The following is a 6,000-nucleotide window of genomic DNA, read 5'->3' as shown; positions in this document are numbered from 1 at the left end:
CCGACAGTCAACTGCATAGTTGAGACCACAGTAAATGAAGCAGCCACGAAATTCTCTGCAAAGCTGAGGTGATTTAGTACAATCTGGTAACCACAGGTAGTGCAAATAGAAGCAGCGCAATACCTACTACTCACTGTGTTCATGTGAAGAAAGAAAATGGCGTCATATAAATGCGAGGCGTATGAAAAAGCAACGAAGAAGCGAACAATGTGGTCACCTTTCAAAGTCACGGCGTTGATCCCGGCCACAGCGGGCGCATTCTGATAAGGGCGGAATGAAAAAATGCTCGTGTTCTGTGTATTGGGTGCACAATAAAGAACTGCCAGGCGGTTAAAATTAATTCGGTGTCTCCCACTATGGCGTGCCTTATAATCAGATCGTTGTTTTGGCACGTAACACCCAGAATTCACGTATGAGCCTCTAAGATTTTACGGCGCTGTGAACTCTCACTTTTACCCGCCGTGGTTTCTTAGTGGATATATGGTGTTGGGCTTTTAAGCACGAGGTCGCGGGAACGAATCCCGGCCATGGCGGCCGCATTTCGATGGGGGCGAAATGCGAAAACACCCGTGTACTTAGATTTAGGTGCACGTTAAAAAACCCCAGGTGGTCCAAATTTCCGGAGTCCCCCACTACGGCGTGCCTCATAATCAGAAAGTGGTTTTAGCACGTAAAACCCCATAATTTAATTTTAACTCTCGCTTTTCTAGGTTTGAAAGAGACTGTGGTCCAAGCATTATCGCCAGCTCTCCAAGTTATCGCATATCGCTGCTGCCGTATCGCTTCCAGAACTTCTAAAGAAGCTGTTTGCGGCTAGTTACTGTAACATTGCTAGTGTACTGGGCTTTGAGACTGCCACGCGAAGCACATTTTGCTAGCTATGCATGCAGTTAATTTTTTTCCCCGAATAGTGTTCACATAATGGTTACAATTTTGGCAAATATTATCAATGAGTGTATTCGACCTCCTGTCAAGGTTTAAAGGTTGAAAGGAACAAGTACGTATAAAAGCTAAATAGCATACTGTTGGTATGAGAGTAGAACAAAGATCAAGAACAAGGTGAGAACCAATATACACAAGAAATAAAAAAAGAAGAAAACACAGTAAAATAAAAAAATACCCATGTGCAAGTACCTACAGATGTAAATCAAGCGTAAACTATAGGAGCATAACAAGAAGAATGTACCAGACTTGTACGTAATCAATTACATGTAATTAATTACTAGTAATCAATTACGTTTTTCTTTAATTGTAATTTAACGATTACTTTGTTTACTCGGTAACACTCGCTGTAATTCAGTCACTTTTTTCAAAAACCAGTTACAATTTTCAGCTTTGCTCCCTTCAATTTTGTGAGAACAGTGCAGTGTTCAAAGTGAAGAAAATATGTACATGGGTTACCTCCTTTCCACAATGAGTGTCCTGCAGCTACGCCTCAATCAACTGAACATGGCAGGCTTTAATATTTGCACACACCTCTTGGAAGTCCAACCTCGGAGCTTTTCCCTTATATTAATAAAATTTTTCTCTCTGTCTTTCTCATTCTTGGAAGCACTTTTAAGCGGCATTCATAGGCGAAAGAGCTGCTGCTCAAGTCATATTCGGTTTTTGCAGCCTATGACTTCTCTGGTATAGACAGAAGTTCTTGGCCATTAAACACGTATGTTTCTATCTGTTTGATATATGTGTGACTTATTACACCTACTTTTGTGATTGTAACACAGAAACAGTATCTGCAGGGTTGAATAATAAAAAAAAACTATATTAAATTACTTTACAAATTTGGCCACCTATTTAAGGAACATGAGTGTTTGCTGGTGTGTGTTACAATTAGTCGTTTAAATTTAAATAGCGCATGATTGAAGGGTGCTGGGAGGAGGTCCACGAGATGTTGGTCACCAATTGAAACGGTGCTTCTATGGCACGATAGCAACAACCTCTTTGGATGTTGATGGCAGGAAATTGCCTATGGATGATTTTTCAATTTTTCACTGGCCTTCTCGGGAATGCATTCCCCTATAGCCAATGAAGCGCTGCTCTTCATAAGGGACGCCGACCGTGAGAATCGCAGCAGTGAGTAACCGCAACCTTGTGGTGGTAGTGAGCAAATTGCGGGTTTAGTCTGGTGACCGAAGCCGCCAATTGCTCCGCCTAAGCGTCTAAACGCTACTACGGTATGTAACTACATGTGAATCAAACCAATCTCTTAGGAATGCAGGAAGACTTGATGAAGTCTCTTTGCGGGCCTTAACTGGCCCTTCTGGGAACACAACGTGTGTCAGACGTGCATGCGGTTTTGCAATTGTCAAGTAGAGCCACCTTTTCATCTCTGTGTTTTGAGCAAGACCACACAAAGTGTTCAATATCTCCTGTCTCTTCGAATGCAGTACATTTCGGAGAAGCAATACGCTGTCTTAAATTACCATGCTGGTGTATTAGTAGAGCATGTATTGTGAGCAAGGTGTTTATATGCTACAACACAGCCCTTCTTTCCAGCACACTCGTCAAACAAGCCTTCAGTGCGACTACAGATGTCTTCACGAGGAAACTATAATTGCTTGAGAAGTTTTGTGGAGAAGCTTGGAGAGTTTCAGAGCGCGGAGATCAGTGTGCGCCGCTTTCCTAATCAAACACGCTTTTATGTCACGCACGCTTAAATATATTTAGTGGCTCGGTTCGGAGATCTGCCTGTGAATGTTCTTGCATCGCTCATCTCGTGAGCAGTGGCTTCTTATGAAACCACGGAACGAAGCTGAGTAATATTGTCATTATCGAATGTGCGTCTTACCTGTTGCACAAATATGACCGCATGGACCAAACATCACCTTGCAACGTTGCTATTGGGCAGCATGTATTAAAACGAAAAACGGGACCCATATGTGTGCAATTATTACACAGCAAATAAAACACGGTGTGTAAAATTCATGGAGGCGCGGATTACAATATAAAAAAAAGTGATTCCACTTGTGGCTTTCACGTATACATCGCATTTTCGATAGACGTGACCAAGCTTACCTTTACACTTTCCAGTTGGGCTTGTTGGTTGTTCATCGTTACAGAAGAACGGCGTAGAAATAATAATAATATTTGGGGTTTTACGTGCCAAAACCACTTTCTGATTATGAGGCACGCCGTAGTGGAGGACTTCGGAAATTTTGACCGCCTGGGGTTCTTTAACGTGCACCTTAATCTAAGCACACGGGTGTTTTCGCATTTCGCCCCCATCGAAATGCGGCCGCCGTGGCCGGGATTCGATCCCGCGACCTCGTGCTCAGCAGCCCAACATCATAGCCACTGAGCAACCACTGCGGGTGACGGTGTAGAAATCTGACGAAGAGAGGCACAAGGATTCGTATTTTTCGTATATTCACGGAATGTCGCACAGCCTTATAAGGAGGTCGGTCGACGTGCGTAAGTGGGATTTTTTTTTTTTTCTACACCATGAAAAGCTTGTATAGTTGCATAGATGAACTTTTACAGTCTTCTAAGAGCCGAATTCAAAACCAAACGCAGACAGCACTTCACGCAGTGTGCGTGTCATCTGTGGGGTACCCATCTCACGTGGTAAAATTTACATTAGCCAAACTCTCCGACGAATAAACGATCGGCTTATAGAGCACGTTTTATAATGTCCACCGCGCAATTCAAGCTCCACCTTAGTGAGCACTGCTGTGATTTCAGCTGCAAACCTGTCTTCGATAAATGTAAGATTACTCCTATAGGAAGAAAGAAATCAGTGCTTACGAGAGCAGTCATTCGCGACTACAAGTAAGTGCTCGCTACCTAGCGACAGCGCCGAGAAACAGCCGACTTAGGTTCAGGTTTGAAGCGGATGTCGTATCACGGCGTGCGCTGAATTCCTCGTAGTTCTTAAATTATCGTGATGCCGCTGCGCACAAGCCCGAAAATGAAAAAAAAAAAAGACTGATGACGAAAGACTTTTGTAGTGTACTATTATGCGTGTCGTCGTGGTGTACAGACGGCAATGATTTCATCGTTTCTATAAAGAAGCAGACGACGCGCATCGGACAGCGGCTTGGACAAGAAACTTGCGCATTGGGAAAAGGTGACTGATCCTATACCGGTTTATTCGAAACACTTCACTCGGGTCGACTTCTTTATTCCTGGAGAGTAGACCATTGCTTTCTTTTTTGTTGATATTAGATATCTTCCTGGCGTTTCAAATCGCGGAGTGTACCTTCCTCAGCTTTGATAAATTATAGTGATTTACGCTTAAGCTTCATTCGGTTTTTGTTCGTTTATAGTTTTCTGCCCCAGCATTAGTGTTACTAATGTCTTAAGCAACCGGAATATTCTCGCTAATGTACTTTTGTCTGCAGGCACGGTAGCAGGAAGGATATAACTGTCTCGGAAAGTCTGAAGTTGATTATGATGATGATGAAGCAACATTCACTGGGCCCGAAATAAATCGGTGGTGCACGCAGGCACCAGACGGGGTGGTTCCCTAGTTACGGGACCCATATGTTTCCAGCAGCTCCTGGCCCCTGTCCGTCAGTGCGAGCTGAATCGGTAGGGCGGGGCTGGATTACAAGGTCTCCCATCGCTCAAGGGGTTGGGGATTGGGGGTGTTGGTGGGAAGGGGAGGAGGGGGGGTCTTGAGTTCTGTGCACTCTGCCAAGACGTGCGGCAGGGTGCCCTTTTCTCTTCTGCAAAAAGGACAGAGCATATCGTATTCCGCAGGGTACATGCGGTTCATCAGTACGGGATGCGCAAGCGATCCCGCCTGCGCTCGACGCAGGATCGTCTGTTGTTGCCTGGTGAGTTTGGGGTGCGGTTCTGGCAGCCTGCACCTTTCTTCTCGGTACATCCGGGTAATGTCGCGAAAGCTGGTAACCGGGTGCGGTAGCTCTTCCGGCTCGTGCTCGGCCCGGATTGACATTTCTCGGGCATGGTAGTCGGCGATGATGTTGCCTGCTACCTGCGAGTGAGCCGGGACCCACATGAGCTCTATGGCTCTTCCCGGAGGCTTGTGCTTGGCTAGAATGGCTCGGGTCGCGGAGGAGATTACCCCCCTGCGGAAGCTTCTGTAGGCTGTCTTTGAGTCGGTGACTGCGGTGCCCACCGTAGTTGATTATGAAGTTGATTATGACACATGTCATGCCGCGAAGCGACATATAGTTTTCGCAGCATGCTTTAGTTTAGCGGTACAAGCGCAAGTTGCAGTTCTATCATTCAATGCAGTGAGTTGGCAGTTTATTTGCTCGCAAGAAATTGCGAAGCGACTGCAAACGGCGATCGTTCCAGCTTTGGAGCGTTCGACCTGCGCATAGCGCCGCTAGTTCGCTTTCCGACACCGCGCACGCAGATAAATTCCATTACAACCGGTTCAGTTCGTTTCCAAGTCATGCATTTACACCAGTACAAGTGTCTTTGCCAAAACAAAACCCTCGCCAAATTTTGGAACCCTGTTGGAAGTAATACCCCTGTCAAGCGGGCAAGTTAAGCGCATTTACTAGTACACTTCGGGACCTTGAGTCACACTTTAGGCAACGCGCTTCTTAACGGGAAAACAGAGTGCACTCCCAGTAAAAAAAAAAAAAAAATGGTGACAGGCTAAGAGCACGTTTTTAAAGATGTAAATTAACAAGAGAAAGCTGCTAGAAAGCGATTGTTTATGTAGAATTATATATAAAAACAAACTTCATCTATCTGTCTCAACAAAAAACGAAGACGTTTTTATTATAAATCTGTTGCAAGTCAATGCTGGCCAAGACGAATGCCTAGCAAATCCAAAACAATATGGCGGCGTGCGGCGGGGCGCCAGTTGATCCTGCTAGAACAGAATATGAGCGAGTATGTATGAGCAAAGACGGCGAGTTAGATATTTAGCTACACTGCAAAATGCCACGCACACGGCTCAAAGCACGATCGGCATGGTCAGCACGCTTTCACACCAAGATAAACACGGACTGAATGAACATGGCAGCGCCGCAGTTCCGCATCATTCTGGCGCCGTTAGTTCCGTACATGATAAATTCG

Source organism: Dermacentor albipictus, chromosome 1, assembly GCF_038994185.2.
Source record: "Dermacentor albipictus isolate Rhodes 1998 colony chromosome 1, USDA_Dalb.pri_finalv2, whole genome shotgun sequence".
Taxonomy (NCBI): Eukaryota; Metazoa; Arthropoda; class Arachnida; order Ixodida; family Ixodidae; genus Dermacentor; species Dermacentor albipictus.
The sequence above is the reverse complement of the archived record's forward strand: the minus strand, read 5'-3'. Positions refer to the sequence as shown.